Source organism: Lissotriton helveticus, chromosome 10, assembly GCF_964261635.1.
Source record: "Lissotriton helveticus chromosome 10, aLisHel1.1, whole genome shotgun sequence".
In the NCBI taxonomy this organism is placed as follows: Eukaryota; Metazoa; Chordata; class Amphibia; order Caudata; family Salamandridae; genus Lissotriton; species Lissotriton helveticus.
In genome coordinates this window covers 267954927-267974116 of record NC_136071.1, presented here as the reverse complement: position 1 = coordinate 267974116, position 19190 = coordinate 267954927, and the positions used below count along the sequence as shown (strand labels likewise).

General features: G+C 39.7%; 1 protein-coding gene across 4 annotated transcripts in view; it reads right to left on the bottom strand.

The window, feature by feature from the left end:
- MINDY4 (MINDY lysine 48 deubiquitinase 4) overlaps positions 1 to 19190 on the bottom strand; it is a 638720-nt gene that overhangs the window by 43473 nt on the left and 576057 nt on the right. The gene's annotated exons all lie outside the window — the stretch shown is intronic.

The following is a 19190-nucleotide window of genomic DNA, read 5'->3' as shown; positions in this document are numbered from 1 at the left end:
AGGGGACCTGTTTTTAGCTATTAAATCTAAAAACCATGGTCGAATTAGGTCCTGTAGAAAAGTTTACAATGAAGCTAAACATAAGGCTAAAACTAAATGGGATGAGAACCGGTGGTTAACCCTGACCGAAGCTTGTGGTTACCGAAATATGCAACAGTTTTGGCACCTACTAAAATGGGGGAAATGCCAGGATGATCACCCTAGCCCAGCATATGTTGGTCAACAACAGTGGGTACGCTTCTTTGAGGTACAATTCAGGAGTAACAATGTTGTTTTGGTTGATCTCCCATGCTCCGTTTCTGAGGAATCACTCACGTGCTCTATCTCCGAGGTTAGAAATATTATGAAAACAATCCCGAGAGGTAAAGCACCCGGCCCGATTGCATTCCGGCTGATGTATTTCTGCAGGATCAGGATCTCTGGGCCCCGTATATTTTCCATCTGGTAAATGCACTTGCTTCTGGAGCGAAGGTCCCAGATTCCTGGTACGGGGCAGAAATTCTACCAATTTATAAGAAAGGCGATCGCTCGGTTCCCTCAAACTACCGACCGATCAGCCTCATCGATGCAGTGCAAAAAATAGCAGCCCGCCTCATATTAGGTAGGATCCAGGAATGGATTAACGATTTTGATATTCTCACACCTCTGCAGGCATGTTTCCGGTCCCATGTGAGCACTCTTGCCCAAGCATTCCGTTTTGTGCTCCTATATTGGAAGACAGTTGTGTTTGGGAAGGGCAAGCTATACGCAGCTTTCGTGGACCTAAGGTCCGCATTTGACCTCGTTCCTAGGTCTAAGCTGTGGGAATGCCTATTGAAACTGGGAATGCCTGCTGTTCTTGTGTGACTTTTAGTGAATTTACATGCCCACACTTTTGCACAAGTACGTTGGGGTAAGCCTGGGGAGGTCACGGATAGATTTCCAGTTGCCAAAGGTGTTAGACAAGGGTGTGTTCTGGCCCCTACTTTGTTTTCCCTATTTATTAATGGGGTCACCAATTATTTTGCGAACCACCCTACGGATGCTCCTACACTGGCGGGGATGAAAGTACCTCTGCTCATGTTCGCGGACGACACCCTGTTAATATCCAAGACGAGGCAGGGTCTCCAGCAGGCCCTGTCAAGATGTGAGTTGTTTTGCCGCGAGCATGAGCTGGAGGTTAATGTATCCAAAACAAAGTTTATGGTGCTGAGAGGATCATCTCCAACTGCTGCCAGGGTTACAATGGGCGGCACCACCCTTGAGCAGACTAAGTTATTCACATATTTAGGTGTCACTTTTAGTGAAAACCTCAGTTGGAAACCGCAAGTCGAGCTCTTGGCACTAAAACATGCGCAAATAGGAGGAGCCCTCCTCAAAGAACATAAAAGTTCTTACACCCGGCCAATGTCCCCGCTCATGAAAATCTATGGCACAAAAATGTTGCCCTCGGTTCTGTATGGAGCAGAGCTTTGGGGCTTCAGTAATCTGGATCCCCTAAAGGTAGCCCAAAATAAATTTCTCAGGGCGGCGATTGGACTACCGAAATCAACTCCGCGCATCCCGCTCTTGTACGACCTAGGGTGCCAACAAGTGGAAGACCTAGCGAGATTCAGACCTCTAGCATTTTGGCGGCGCCTGTGGACCACACCAGAGCTACTGCTCTTTGCCAAAGCATGTCTAGAGGTAAGGGATTTCCTGGGCTCTGACAATATAGGATGGTTCAAAGGGGTAAGATCTACTCTGTGCGCCATGGGGCTTGGTGAACTATGGCATAACCCTGACTCGGCCACCTTTCCTCCCAAAAAGGAGCTGAGAAATCTCTACTGGGAATGGGTTGTTGGTAAAAGACACTCGGAAATGACAGGAAGTTCTCTTACAATGACATTTGTTCTTCTGAAGGATGTCTCTTCCCTTGAAAAGTACTGGGATGTAATCACCAAGCCCCTGGATCGCAAACTTTTCCATCAACTGAGAGTTGGCTCGTTACCACTGAGGTGCCTAACCACATCATGGGGTAAGGGCGGGCCTGAGCACTGCCCATTGTGTGTCAGGCAGGTTGAAAGTGTGTGTCATTTTCTCTTTGTATGCCCCCTGTATGTTGCCCCTAGAAAAAAGTGGCTACGTCCACTATGTAGAAGTTTGGGCACTCGTTCAGCATCTACAGCCTGTAGAATCCTAAAATCTGATCTATCGCCCTTGTTAGTAATAGGGGTTGCAAAATACCTTGGTTGGGCTTGGATTCTACGCTCGAGGTTGATCAACTCACATCAAGGTCCCAGTTAAATAAGCTACAAGGTCTCAGTTAGACTGTGAAATCCTGTAATATCTGTTTTTTATTATGTTAATCTTTTAACTTTGCAAATGAAGTCGTGTATAAATGATTTAATTCTGTCTTAGTTCATGTTTTTAACTTCATATTAAGTTATTTTTTTAAACAACTATCCGTGCATTTTAGAAATTGAGACATAATGTTGGATGTGTAGCATGTCTTTTAAGATGAACAATCGCATAAAGACTTCTTTTGAAAAAAAAATCTTTTTTTCTTTTATGCAGATCAACGGCACCATCTATTGGGGTAATGAACTTTACTTATTAGTTTTTGCAGTGTTGTTTCATAACTTTAGATTTTGAGGATGCACAGCCAAGAACGGATTGCTACAGCAACTAACACACCGAGGTACACATCACTAACAGCAACTCACACACCCAGCTACATAAAGAGAGGTACTCACACACAAGCCCAGACTGATACAGCCACTGACACACCGAGACACACATTGATACAGTCACTGACACATCCAACTATACACTGATACAGGCAATGACACATACAGCCACACACTTATGCATCCAATAACACTCCCAGGCACACACCTAGGTATTTACCAATACAGACTCTCACATACCCATGTATACAGCAATACAGACACTCACACAGCCAAACAAACACTAGTACATCCAATAAAACACCCAGGAACACACTGATGTACACACTGAGACACCCTCAGGCACAGCAATGCAGACACTGACACCACAGCCACACACTAATGCAGTCAATAATACATCAGGCATGCACAGACACATACACTGACACACCCAAGGACATACCAGTACAGACATTGACACACCCAGGCATACAGCAATGCAGAGACAGACAAACTAGCCAAACAGTAAAGCATCCAATAACACACTCAAACAAACACTGATGCATACATACCCAGACTCACACTGATGCATATGCTAACACCCCAGCCACATACTGATCTATACACTATTACACCCAGGCACACACTCACGTATACACTTACACACTCAGGTGCACATTCTTGCATACACCAAAACACCCAGGCACACACTGATGCATACAAAAACACACCCAGACACCCACTAATGCACACACAAATACATCCAGACACACACTGACATATACACTGACACACCCAGGCACACACTGATGCATACACTGACACACCCAGGGACATACCAATACAGACACTGACACATTCAGGCATACAGCAATGCAGACACAGATACACCCAGCCAAACAGTAATGCATCCAATAGCATACCCAGGCACACACTGATGTATACACAGACATGACCAGGTTCACACTGATGCATACGTTAACACACACAGGCACATACTGATGCATATACAAACTCACTAAGACACGCACTAATGCATACTCTAACACACCCAGGCACACACTGACAAAAACACACCCAGAGACTTACAATGAAGATACACCCAGGCATACAGCAATGCAGACACTGAAACACCCAGCCAGACACTAATGCAACCAATAACACACCCAGGTACACACTGGCACACACACTGAGACACCCAGAGACTTACCAAGCAGACACTGTTACATCAAAAACGTAGGGGGTTCCGTGAAATTCTGCACACCCCTAGTTTTCATTCAATGACTTGAGGCAGCATGCATTACAAGATGATCATACACATTTCTGACTTTTCCGCTGGCGTGCTCACACACAATCTTAGGCAAGAGTAAAGGTACCCCCATACCATGGATCAAACATTTTGAAAGAAGAAACATCTCTCATTTGTTTCTCAAAGTGTCAATCTATGAACAAAAATATCATTTTATCAACTTGAATCCTGAACACTGATGCTACCATACATCAATTAATAGTATATGCTTGTGAACCCGAGTCAAGAGAAGACAAAGATATACTTCAACTTAAATAGCATTATTTTTTTCTTTTTTAGTATCAACAGTAATACGTACACTAGAAACAAAAAATTAATTATATACAAATAGGAAAAAATCTTTAAACAAACAAAAACATAGAAGACAGATAGATGCAAATTATAAAGATATTACATACACATTCACATTGATCATATCTATGTTATGTCACATCGCTTCAAAAATAGAGTGTGACAAAGGAGTCCTATAGTGTATGCAAGGGAATATATGTCTGTTGATTGTGGGTGCATGTTTTAACCCTTAATGTTGTCATCTAATCTGTATTACGCGACCCTTTTTGTGGTCGGAGATCATTGCCTAAGTCCTGGAGGTATCAATACACTCCTTGCCGTAATAATGAATTAATTCCTTCCTTCTTGATTGGAGATTAACTCCTGGCCACTTGAAATTGTACAATTTCCTATTTGTATACAATTTATTTTTTGTATATTAGTGTATGTATTACAGGTGATATTTAAAAGAAACTTAAAAAACAATAATGCTATTTAAGTTCAAGTATATATTTGTCTTCTCTTGAGTTGGGATTACAATTTATAATATTAACTGATATATATATGGTAGCAGCAGTTTTCAGGATTCAAGTTAATTAACTGATATTTTTGGTCATAGGTTGACACTTTGAAAAACGAATGAGAGGCGTTTCTTCTTTGAAAATATGTTTGATCCATGGTAAATGGGGTACCTTTACTCTTGGTAAACATTTATTGATCGCAAGCCCCCTAGGTCCACAATAGGATCACTCCCCGCCCCAACAGACGTACACAATATTCACCGCTGGCCATTTCTGCTTGACCCATGCGGCCATATGACCATGCGGCTTTCCGTCACAGTATTCTAAAAGCAGGCTGTGATAAAACAAAAACTAGAACATATGTGCAGTTCTAGGAGTTGCTACACAATGCAGACACTTTGTTTAACAAGACGATGAATTCTAATTAGGTGACTTGCCACTCTCTAATTTTGAAATTTGATTTCCCATAAACCTACTGAACATGGATGTGCAACTCAATTAAGCCCACTGTATTTGTCATTGTCACAGCATCTCAAATCTCAAACACTTACGTGGCTTCCATCAAGTGATGTTAATCCTAATACAAAGTGCACATTTGATGCATATCAGTATTACAATTTCTAGATAAATATTAATGTAACCCCTCTCTCACAGATCAAATGTGTTAATTTGACAAGGTGAGGAGTTCAAATGAGAAGTATTTGCCCACAATTTCTCCATCGCTCAGCTTTTATGACAGAAAATATCATGGCCCTTTAACAAACACGAACAATAAACAGTTACCATGCAATACTCCTATCAATAGATATATTCATAATAAATAATAGTATATCAGCAACCGTAATAACAAAACTCATGACGTACGCCAAACTGTATCGCTTAAGGGATGTACAGCTGTACAAGCCATCATAATTTATAAACCACTAACTGAAATAAATCATTCAATCCCGAATTGTGTGTTTAATGGCATGTACACATCTCGCTGGGCGACTCAGGCTTCTATGCTTGTGAAGTTGATAGAAAAAGTGCACTCGAGTGTGGTGAAAGTAACACCATTTACCCCATCTTCTGGGAGATACCATATCCCTATAGAGGGGTGATTCTCTACAACCAACTCTAGGCGCTATGCCTCACCCACTTAACTTAAACAAAGCTGGTTATAAACTGCTCTTCAAGTATTTGTAATTCTACTTGTGCAACAGGAACAGACATACTGACTCTCCTGTCCACGCAACAAAAGAAAAACATAAACCCAAACCAGCAGCACGTCTAGTTTAATATGTACTGTTTCCAGCTCCCTACGTTTACTGAGATTTTAACACCCAGAGATAAATGGAATCCTCGCCGATGCTCCTTCCTGACCCTCTATCATACCCCAATGTGACTCACCTACAGCCCCCCTCAAGTTATCACTCAGGGCCCTGGTCTCTTGCTACCATCTTACTCACTCTTCCCCTGCGACTCCTCCTGAGGAGAGAATCAATTTCACTGTCGCCTACTCTTAGCTCTATGGTTTTTGCTTTTTTCCAACTTATGCAGCATGCGCCACACTCTGCCTCCGCTATAGGCCATAGCTTGGGAGTTCGCAACTGATCAGACAGTTATACTTTTGAGGAGGCCCACAGCAAAACTATCTTCTGCAATGCAAAATGAAGGTTGTCTCTTATATCTAATTATAGTCATTAGGGAAAACCTGTCTATAGCAATAGCAGAAACATCCCTTCTATTATCAATAACACAAACGATATCGATTGCCAGACCGGCCCTGTAAGCTTGTCTAAAGTGGGTGGTTAGCAAGTTTATGCAGTGCTGATTAATTCCGTCCGGCCGAGGGGCGGAATTTAATGATAATTCTGCATTACAAAAGTAACACAGAATTGCTAAATTCCTACAATTCCACCAGAAGATTTAAAAATTCAGCCACCCTTAATACTGACATACCCAGGTATACAAAAATGCAGACAATGAGACACCCATCCAAACAATAATGCATTCAATAACACACTCAGACACACACTGATGCACACAATGACACACCCAGGGACTTGCCACTGCAGGCACTGAAGCACCCAGGCATACAGCAATGCAGACACGGACACGCCCATCCAAACACTTATTAATCGAATAAAACTCTGAGGTATTCAGTGAAGCATGCACTGACACACCCAAGCATACAGCAAAGCAGGCTTTGATATACCCAGGCATATACCAATACAGACACTGACACACATAATCTAGCTGTAATGCATCCAATAACACACCCTCACACCCTGACACTCCGAGGATGATACTAGTTAACAAACTGATGCACTTGGGCATACATTAATGCAGACGCTGATACTGCCAGGCATACACCAAAGCAGGCACTGACACACCCAGTGAAACACTAATTCATCCAATAACACACCCAGGCATACACTCATGCACACACTGACACACACACACTATACCATCGATACAGTCACTGACACATCAAAAACACAGAGTTAGCTCTTGTTTGAGTATATGGTGGTTCTAACAAGAGCCAATTTTTCTAGAGGGGTTTTAAACAGATTTTTAATGTTTTCTTCATTTATTTTAACAAAAAGTGAATAGGGTAGTAAAAAGGGCATGGAATGGGAAATATAAAGAAGCGACTGCCTTCATTCTTCAACAAACAGTATGTAGTCACTGAAAGCAAAAAACAAATAACAGCGATGATTTTTCACTGTATTCAAGAATGCACAAATAGAAGACAGTTTTACAGCAACAAGCTAGTGACATTTCATGCAGTGAATAACCATGTCCCTCAATTCCTCGCAGGCAGCTGGTATTGTAATGACTGCAGCTGCTGATGGTTCTCCCAAGGCTCCTGCTACAACTGCTTTCTCTAGCATTATCTGGTTGTAGTCCCTTTCATAAAGTGTTTTAGGTGCTTCCACATGGAACTTGTCCCATGTTAATACTTCTTTGCAGTGCCTCTAAATAACTGCTTGCCAAAAATATTGCACTGCACACATTTTGCGGTTACCTTCTTTTCACCGGAAGATATAGTAAAGTGCTTACACACATCACTTTCTTTTCTTCGGGGTGGTGTGTCTTCCTCCTCATCCTCAACAGGTTGTGGATGCTCATCTTGGACAGATGATGCAGCTTTATCCATTGTGTAAAAGCAGAGCAGCACTGGTTTTCAATCCTCCTTCTAGAGACTTCACTGGTGAAGTAACAGCTTTTGGGTGTGGTTTTCCATGTGCACGGGTGGGGTCTTAATGTATTCAATCAGAATATAAGGTTTGGGTGTGTATTCAAGTGAATTCATGAATCAAGCCCGTAAATGTGTGGATTTGTGAAACTTGTAAAATGGGCAACTTTTTTGAAAAACAGATATAAGGTAGTTTAAATATACTTGTAAATATGTTCACACTGATGTCAATAATGACAAGGGAGTGGTGTACATATGTGCAACAATTTATAAAATTGTCAGCGAATCCGCAAATTCAGAGTCACAGAGTAATTCTAATCATGTGATTGGGAGTAAAAATCATAGAGAAGTAGTCCGTCTATGTTTGCTGAAACGCCAAAGTACAGTGGTACCCCAAATATATTATATTTTTAAATATGTTTAATCACAATAAAAACACTTAATTTATTTTACATTAAATACATATGTGATGTTTATGTTTTGTAAACGTATATAAAGAATATTTATAAAAGATAGAATGTTTACAGTACAAAAAAATAATAATACAATGTAATACACTAAGTATTAAAAATAAACCCTATAAAATAACAAAAAAAAGCTAAATATTACAGGGACGTAATATTTTACGATTAGAATTTGAAAATCCATTGAAATTCACTGAAAAAAAAAAACGTTACATGAGTAATTCTAATCATGTGATTGGGAGTAAAAATCATAGAGAAGTAGTCCGTCTATGTTTGCTGAACCGCCAAAGTACAGTGGTACCCCAAATATATATTTTTAAACATGTTTAATCACAATAAAAACACTTAATTTATTTTACATTAAATACATATGTGATGTTTATGTTTTGTAAACGTATATAAAGAATATTTATAAAAGATAGAATGTTTACAGTACAAAAAAATAATAATAAAATGTAATACACTAAGTATTAAAAATAAACTCTATAAAATAACAAAAAAAAGCTAAATATTACAGGGACGTAATATTTTAAGATTAGAATTTAAAAATCCATTGAAATTCACTGAAAAAAAAAACTTTACATGGATGTTATAGTTAGGAAACAGTAATTAAAAAAGTCTTAGAAATTCACTGAAAAAACCCAAAGTGTACAGGGAAGTTATTTAGGGTCAGATTTCACTTGTACAAAATCACAGAAATTCAGCTGTTATAGTTACCTGAGCGAACTATAACTCATGCCCCTGCAATGCACTGATCATGACCTCACATATTACATAATTCATGACATAGTCAGTGACATCACTGATGACATCACAGATGGCATCTTAAATGACATCACTGATGACATCATTCAGTGATTGTGAATGATTTCTAAAAGTTTATGAATGTTATACATATATACTAAGGTACCACAAAAGTTAAATTAGTATACTTTCTATACTACTACGAAGTGATTCCATTAAATTTTTTTAACATCAATTATGTGAGAGACTATGTGTATCCATGTGTGAGTGGTGTGTGAGTGCCTGTATGGGTTTGTGAGAGGCTGTATCAGTGTATACATGAGTGTGTGAGTAGATGTGTGGGTGACTTAGTCACTGTGTGCATGGCTGTATAGGTAAGTGACTGGGTGTGTCAGTGGGTATATGGGTAAGTGAGAGGCTCTGTGGGTGGGGGAGTGGGTGTGTGAATGACTGTATGGGTGAGTGAGTGGGTGTCTGAATGGCTTTATGAGTGAGTGACTGGGTATGTAAGTGGCTGTACGGGTTAGTGAATACGTGTTTATGTGGGTGTTTGGTTGAGTGAGTTGGTGTGTGAGTGCCTGTATTAGAGAGTGGCTTTATGGGTTAGTGAATGGATGTGTGAGTGCTTGTATGGATGTGTGAATGGGTATGTAGGTGGCTGAGTGAATCTGAGTGCTCAAATGGGTAAGTGAGTGGCTGTGTTGAGAGGCTTTATGGGTGACTGAGTGGTTGTGTGAATGGCTGTACAGTGAATAAGTGGGTGTGTGAGTAGCTGTATGGGAGAGTGTAAATGGCCATATGCGTGAGTGAATAGGTGTGTGAGTGACTCTATGGATGAGTAAGTGGCTGTGTGAGTATTTGTATGAATCAGTAAATGAGTATGTGAGTGGTTGTGTGAGAGGGTGTAGGAGTGGTTGTGTGGGGGTGTGATTGGGTATGTGAGTGGTTCTGTGGATGATGTAATCAGTGATAGCATCAGTGATGTCATTCGAGATGTCATCAGTGATGTCATCAGTGGTGTCTCTGACCATGTCATAAGTGATATAATATGTGAGGTCATAGGTAGTGCATTGTGTAAGTTATAGTTAGCTCAGGTAACTAGAACTGCAGAATTTCTATGGATTTGTACAAGTGAAATCTGACCCTAACTATAAGGCTCCTGTAACCTTTGTTTTTTTTCAGAGAATTTCTAAGGTTTTTTTTATTACTATTTCCTATCCATTACGTCCCTGTTACCTTTTGTTTTTTTCAGTGAATAGATAGATAGATAGATAGACACAGAGCCAGTCTAAACTTATAGCTAGGATTTCTCACCATGAATAACTTTGAACACATTAGACAAGTTTCCACGAACACTTGAAGACCCATTCTTCCTTCTACCTTGGCAGATGCAAAGTTTTGTGATGATTGGTCAAGGGGCTGCAAAGATAAAAGCGAGTGTCCCAAATGCCCTTTTCCACCAGTGCATTTTCCGTAGACTTTTGTATCTCACGTAGCTTGAAGACAGCTGAACGGATTTACATGAAATTTGGAAAGATTAGCCATTATGGTGCGTAGATAATAATTTGAGTACTACAGGTTAAGTAGGATAAGTATTTTTAATTTATAAGGAATTTTAACTTAGTGAAATTTTGTGGAGTATCGCAGTACATAAAGATGACAAGTCATTATGTGGTTGGATAATAACTGCCTTTACAAAAGCTAAAGGCAGTCATGTTGGATAGGTACACTTTGCCTGTGTTCTGCTCGTAGATGTATTAGGTTTGACATTTTCCCCTAACTATCACCACTTTATTAAAGTGGAAATAGGCAGGGATAATATTTATACATGTCTATATTTTAATAAAATTGGACAGAGTAGAGGGGTACTACCTCTACTACTAAAAATACATGGAAACAAAAATGTTAAAAATACAAAATGTACTGTAGTACCCTATATTTCACAAACATAGGGTACTACAATGTATTTCCCATTTTTAACATTTAAAACTTCACTAAAAAGTTTACAAAGTACAGCAGTAACACCCACAAATTACTGCCTACATAAAAGTCTTTTTTTTACAAAATAGTTCTACCTAAACTGTTCTAAAAATATGTAGAAAATTATAAATACATTGCTCTACCTATTAACACTTTAATAAAATAATAAAGCGGTAATAGGTAGGAAACAACAATAAAACCTATTAGTTGCCTAGATCTAAGAACATAAATCCTGAACACATCGAAACGCTGACAAAATATGCTAAAAATGACATGGCTGCCTTTTATGTGTGATAAACACAGCCATTAGCCAATCACATACTGCCTTATCATGCACATGTGCTGCGATATCCTGGGGACCGATCGCGCTACAATATATAACTGAGGGCCAAATACTCATTAAGTTAACCATCACCTTCTCCATGCACTGATTCTTCCGTTCTATATTTTCCCTCTTATACCATGTAAAATAATAGTATTTACAACAGTATGACATCGTAAACCAAATCTCTTGTGAGAACACAGAGCATGGTAGAGTGGCGAGTTATAGTTAATGTAGTGTGGCTGCCAAGTTTAATACACTGTGCACCCTCCTTTATTTGTGACTCGGGTTTAGTGTATGGGACCATCAGTCACTTGATAACATTTTGTATAAGACAAGGATTAAAACATGTAAACCTGTCCATATTGATCGATTTTACAACCCCACCATCAAGGCTTCTTGTAGCAGAGACAAAGAAGAGCGTGTGCAGTGAAATTACATTTACAATATGTGATTCCAGGGCAGGGACTCTAGAGAGTTCTGTTGTATGTGACCATAGCCAGGAGTTCCCAGGAAGAACTACCAGTCCTAGATGGGACGGGCAGGGGCATCGGTTCAGTGGGATGATTGTGGTGTGACATCCTTCAAATGCCTTTTTGGGATTGATAAATCAGTCTAGTAGCTCTGAGTCTGGTCTGCTATCTCTGCATCTGTTTTTCTCATTGTTCTCATGTCACAAAGAGGTTTGAGATTTGAACTTGTTTATTTTTTTATCAGGATATTAAATATATTTAGTGACCAATTTCTGTACCTACAGAAGTACTTCTCGAATGGGTGAAAATGTACTACTTTTGGAATTCACAAATATTGGCAGTAGTAGGTTTGGAGAGCTGCACCAGTCTCAACTTTACAGGCATACTACTGGCAATCAAACACTCAAAAGGTGAATGGGTGGATGTTTGCTAATCCCCCCCCAGCCTGCAGCCTACTACTTTTTAGGTTGGGGAATTTGAGATTCACACCCCTGAATCTCATTAAGATATGCCTCTGGCTAGTTGTCTCCTTGGGTGGGGGTTCCTTGGCCCGATGGCTCCATCATATATGCTAGGGCACTAAAGAAACGAATATGTGAAATATAGATCCAACTGTTCACTACCAGCAAAGTGCAGCCTCATGGTACGATGTGGGGACTATAATACACAGTCCTCCATCATATTTTGACGTACAACATTTGGTTAGAGATATTCTAAGGCAGGGTTCTCCAAAGGCAGTCCTGGAGGGCTGGATCCATGCCAGATTTTCAAGATAACTACATTTATCTAAATGGGGATATGCTAAAAATCTTGCATGGATCTGACATTCCATGGCTGACTTTGGAGAAACCTGTTCTAAGGTATCTATCATTCCATGGGAATGTTCTCATAAAAGATGATAAGGCACTTAGAAAACTCTTCGGAAGAGAAAAGGGGTGGTTTTGTAAAGTATAAAGGGTATTGGGGAAGGTAATAATTTTCAGTAGAAAAGATTTTCCCAACATTGACAGAGGTAAAGACAACCAAGCTTTGAGAGTCTCTGCAAACCAGGTCAATCAATGGATGGATGTTATTTTTATGTGTCAGTTGTATGCTGGGATATTTAATATTTCATGTGTTAAACTGCATGCCAGTTAAGTATGTCAAAGCACAATATATATCTGAGAGCCACAGGTGGAAGAGTCTTGTCTAAGTTTAATTCAACTTCAACCTGGAATAACAACTGAATTTGTCTAGTATCTGCGTTACTGCAGGGCTCATGCATATAAGGAGGTCATTGGCATATACAAATATATTATCCTCAAACTTAGTGGTCAATCGAAAGCCAGTAATCTGTGTTGCCTGTCTAATTCTTCTCCTCAAAGGTTCTATGTCCATGGCAAAAAACAGCTAAGACAGCGGAAATTACTATCTCATCCAATGTATAGGAAGGGGTCCGCACAAGGCCCCGCCAGAACCACTCTCAGGCCCTGGGGGTTGTGTATAGTGTATGTATATAAGCAAAGAAACTGGGTCCAAAGCCACATGGATCAATAATGCTGATTTATAGTCCCAAAAGAGACCATCAAAAGCCTTCTCTAAGTCAATCATTAGAAGTGCAAGAAATTAATTAAGCATGTGTACATAGCAAGCACATTTAATGCCTGCCAAATATTGTGTCTGTTGGCATGGTGTGGCATGAAGCCACTATGGATAGGATATACAAGATCAGTGAGAACTGTAAACTGTATACTGTAAACTGTATATAGCCAGGTACAAAGTACTTTCACAAGGATCGCTGCTCCCATATTTATTGAAGAAATAGGTCTATAAGATTAGCATATATCTGGAGGGCGGTCCGGTTTCTCTTTTTGACAAGGAATGCCTGCGGCTCTTGCAATTTAAAAACAAATCATGTAATGGTTGCATTAATGGGGTTACAAGACACTTGAAAACTCCACAGTGAAACTCTTCGGAACCAGTGGTTTACCTGAGAAGAGTTGCTTACCAGCCTCCATGATTTCCTTGATAGATAGGGGTTCGCTGAATGTAGACTTCGTCATGGCAGGCAAGATTGGCATCTGCATGGTGGTCAAGAATTCAAAGATGTGTTCCTGTGAACTGGATTTAGTGGGCCCATTTAGAGTTTTTTTATTAGCCTGCTAATGTGTTTGTCATATCTATAAGTTGTTCTAGGATAGTACAATTTTCACTACATAGCTGACTGATGTGCCTAGATTCCTCTTTCCTGTGTCTCAACTAGTGTTTCAGTTTATCAGTCTTGTCACAATGCTCGTACAGTTTACTTTCTGCTACACACAATGTTTAATGGGTGGCATTCAGTATAGCCCGTATGTGCTTTAGTTTGTCTTGAGTTAAATTGTATAGATTAGCACCAGTTTATTGGAACCACAGTCTGTTCACTTTAATGGTGTGTGACTTTACTGTTTATGTGGCTGCCATGTATGCCTCCCAAAGAACAGTTGTGAGTTCAGTATCTGCGTTTGTTTCAAAGTATTCTTTTATATCGTCTAATGCAGCATCTCTGAATCTTGATTCACGGACCACCAAGGCTAAGTCACTATGGTATTTGGATTTCAGGTGGTTTGCATAAAATTGTAATTCAATTGGTAGGTGGTCCAGGGCCGGACTGGCCGTAGCGACCATTGGACATTTCCCTGGGAGGCCGGAAGGGTGGGGGATGATTTTGCAGCGGTGGGGGGCGGTTTTGTTACTGGGGGCTGGTTTTGCAGCAGTGCTGCAATTATGGCCCTCAGTAACAAAAGCAGCAGTGCTTCAAAGGGGCCTGGTCTGACAAAATTGCCAGGGCTGCTTTGGACTCCTAGTCAGGCCCTGATGTGGTCGGACAATTGACTAGAGTGCAGGCCAATTCCCTTAATGGTTGTCAAGCCAGAAGTGGGTATTAGGAAGTAATTGATAAGTTAGAATGATCTATGCACACCAGAGAAAAATGAAAAACCAGCCTCCTGGAGGCAGCAGTGTCACTGAATCCCACGTATCCTGCAAAATCGTTATTGATGATGTCTAAGGAACCACTGCCAATGTGGGGTAGATATATCCATTGTATAAGGCATCAGACCTTAAAGTCACCTTCCATTATTGTTACACTAGTTAGTAACTCTTATGAAATGGATCCAATCAAAACTTTTGGTGGGCCATAGGGGGCTGTCCATAAACCGTACTTAATAAGATTTTTTTTGTCATATTGAGTGTTTGTTAGCATGGCGTAGCAACCTTGCTTATCCAGTCATGTACAGCTAACAGGTAATGAAACATGTCTGTTAGTCAGTACGGCAAAAAACTCATCCTTTTTTCAATTAATTTTTTCATATGTGAATTCCACTAACTCATTTTTACATGTACTTGTGCATATAAAACACCGCCTCCTAAAAGCATTTTCCTTAAAGTATTGGATGAGCATAATTTTAGCTCCACCCTTTATGTTTTGACCATGACATAAATACGTACACATGGTCACATGTATGTGTGATCTAACATCATTAATGTAATGTAGTGCACTTGAACAGATACAAAAAGTGCATTTGCTGTGTAATCTCTTTTTGAGTGTGCATACAAATGTTTTCCTTACTGTGTCATTGTTAATTCTTTATGTTCACCAACTCATTTGAATAGCATTCCGCATTTTTCATAACCAAATATGTATATGTAACCATACATTTAAATGTGTACTGAGATACTTGCCACGTTAACTTGACCAGAGGCCTTAGCGTTTGAATTTTATGTTTAACCTTTAACGTGAATGTTTGATCGGGTTGCAATATTTTGCGTTCCTCTGCAGATGCAGTCATATGATCTCATGAATAGGGAAAGGTACATTGTGTATGGAAGATAGCGAGGCTCGGGCGGAGTACTTTTGGCAAGGTCGAGAAGCCTTAACGAACAAAGGGAGGACTATTGTCTGTGAGGAATTAGCAGATAGGAGGAATCCAAGGAGGTTCTGATGTGCAGATCAAGTGTAGTTGCCAAGTTTTACTGTGTGAAGATGTAAAGTAATAAGACACATGATAGGAGATTCTTAAATGTTCTCTTGTGGGTTTTAATTGGTGATCCCACTTCAGCTTTAGTCAGATTCCCTTTAGATTCAGAGGGGTATAGACCTCTTTGCTTTTTCTCTGTTGAGTGGCCTTATACTATGCAATATTACTGATTTCGGAGAGCTTTTAAAGAAGTTTCTGTAATGCTGCCACCTTTCTGCTTCACTGGATCTAAATAGGGTTTTCCCAATTAGTGCGACATAGAGCAAGCTCACTTTAGGTAACTTAGATTTACTCAAACCTAGGCAAGAGAGACCCAAATCATGTTCTAATTATCAGATCCTGTTTCTGCTTTTCTGCATTGCCGTTATTGAGTTTCTTGTGTCTTTTTTTTTTTGCTGATACTTGACTTTGTTAGATGATTTGGTCTGCCAGTAGTGATCCTGTATTTCTACAATGTATGGTGGCTTTGAATTTGTAATACATTCATAATAAATCCATACTTAATCTTATCAACCGACTTTGGGCTCTCACTGTTTTGCCAAAATTGGTTACATTGTATAAATTGAACTTGTGAACGATGTTAACTATCTTTTATTTCTTAGAATCCTAAAAAAAAGTCAGTTGCATGGAAAATTGGACTAAGGGCTCAGTGCTCTAGCAGTTTCTTGAATTATGTTTCACAGTGAATTTTACATCCATTAAATATTTCTAGGTGATGCCAATGTCCAATGGAATACAACAATTAATTCTGAAGTGTTTAATAAACCTTTTTCTTGGGCAACATTCACTTCAGTTAAAGAGCTGGATTTTTTATTGCGACTCAAACTTTCTTTCAATCCCAATTCCCTTCTCCACATAACTTCTTAATTCAATTAAAAAGTTGTATTCCAAACTAGCAGTCCCATTAAATGCGCTCAGCTAATTAGGTCACTTAATATCACTTCTGCCCTATGCCTAAAATAAATTAAATCTTAGAGGTATCCTTCAGAATCATGGTTAACTGATCTTCAGGACACTGAAACATCAAATCTAGGATTTTCAGAGAATAAAGAGCACAGAAAGTTGAAGTTATTTACTAGCATACTGCGTGTAAAAATGAACTTTGATGAAAAGCTGCCTAAAATCCATTCAATTCTGCTTTTTAAAATTACCAACAAAAAAAATTCCAGGTTTTATGCATGGTATTAATTATAGTTAAATGCTTATGTATAAAAAAAATGCTCAGATAAGTCAATTCTCTCCTTCTGATAAAGTAATTACGTTTTCTCACAATGTGCCTGCTGTTCTCTTTTTAATTGATGCCAGCATAGTATAATTCTGGATCAAATTTAAATTGCTAACTGAGTTGGAATTGTATTCATTCATCAGGCCATGAAAGGTGTTTTATTTTGTTCATCATTGTTAAACAACATTTTATCCGCAACTTTTGATTCCCAATATAAATTAATCACTGGTGAAAGGAATTTCTCCCAAACCATTGCAAGGCTGAATATGTTCTTCTTTGAAAAAAATCACTCTAGACCAGGCAAACCTAGAAAATGTAACTCTGATAAGTGCACTGTTTTCTCTTAACAGAGCACTAACGGTTGTTTAGCTGATTCATTAGAGTATCACTTGGCCAGTAACCAGCTTCATTTTTCATGTCAAACTTGTTTTAGGTTTATCAGTGGTACGGAGACAGGCCACAATCAAGATGGCAGATGACGCAATATACATGATCCTTATCTGGTATGATATTGTGGACCAAGGGACGCTTTCTGAAATCGTATGGAGGCATCTGAGGAAGTAGGTCCTGGATTGGTTTGCCCATTTCTTTACAGTTGTACACAATTTGGTAAAGTAAAGGCAAACGAGTCCCTTCGGTTTGATATGTCTAAGTGGTTCATTCTGTTCCCACCAGTTTTTATTTGCATACTGAGCTGCTTAAGGACATGGTGTGAGGCTCAGAATTATCCAGCCATTAGCACAGTGATGACAGTGATTAGGATCTCATATTTCAATGGCACACCTGACCTGTGTAGTGCCTCTGTGCAATAGAGGACTGGATCGATGAAATTGAGTCTCATAAAAACAAAGTGAGTTTCATCAGCTCAGGTCACTTCAATCATCTTCATTTTGTTTCCTGCATTGCCATCATCTGAATATTTTGACTGTGCTTACTCCTGTTGCACGCTGTATTAGTTTTCTTAATTCCTCCTTATATAGCACACTCACATTTTGAAATTAGCCCATCCATGTTTATTTCAGCTAAATATTTCAAGAATAATAATGCAATTCTTGAATTCATCATTTTGTCAGGCTTTCATCCAATAATTAGAATGCTTAGTGGAAAATCTGGGGAGGCAGGAAAGATGGCAGCAGGAAGTTCACTTACCAGTACTGTCCCCATTACTAGATGAGTCAAAAAGTGAAATTAAAGTATAGAGATCATGGGCATCAATTAATACTCATGAGTTACGCAAGGTATCAAATCTAATGGTTTACTATTTGAGATATACAAACAGTTAAAGGAGGATTTAATTCTAAATCGGAAACTCATGTTTAGCGAGAAAAGGGAGAACCGGAGAGTAAACCATAGAGCGGGGAACTATGGGAGGGACCGGGGGGGGGGGGGGCGGGCAGGGTAAGTGACTAATATGGGAGTCTTCTGGGAGAAACAAGGCAGGAAAGAATAGTCACTGGGGATGGGGGTCTCAAAGGGGATGGTGTGCATCCCTAGCATCTGAGCAGGGTGGGTCCAGGCTAGTGGCTATGACTGAAGAATCAATGCAATTTGGAGGGTCAGTAAGTCGGGATAACAAACTTTACAGGTCCTGGGCTATTGGAGAGCGGCACAGACACCACACTTCCTCTCAATGAAGTGCTGTTGCCACTGATTAGGTCTGTTTCATAAGAACATGAACCCAGGCTTCCAAATATGGAGGTGTAAGGAGCTTCCAGCTCATTGTAATGGATCGTTTGACCAGGAGGAAGGCGAGATTTAAACAACAGGTCACTGTCTTGTTCTTCCAAGAACTTTTAAGATGCTTGTGACTTCCTCAAGACGCCGCAGTACCGCTTCCCAAAAAGATGGATCTGTGCGCAGTTTCATAACACATGCTGCAGTCCCAGAGCTTAAAACCCACGATTAGCAACTGTACATTTTTTACCATTGATCATTTGCCCAGTTAAAGTTGCTAAGACCTTCGATAAAGTTAACTGAGCCTATCTCTGGAAGGTTTATGGAAACTCGACTTTTGGGAGAATGTAAATGGGGCAAACATTGCTATTCCAACCCCACTGTGAAGGTGGTAGTATTCAA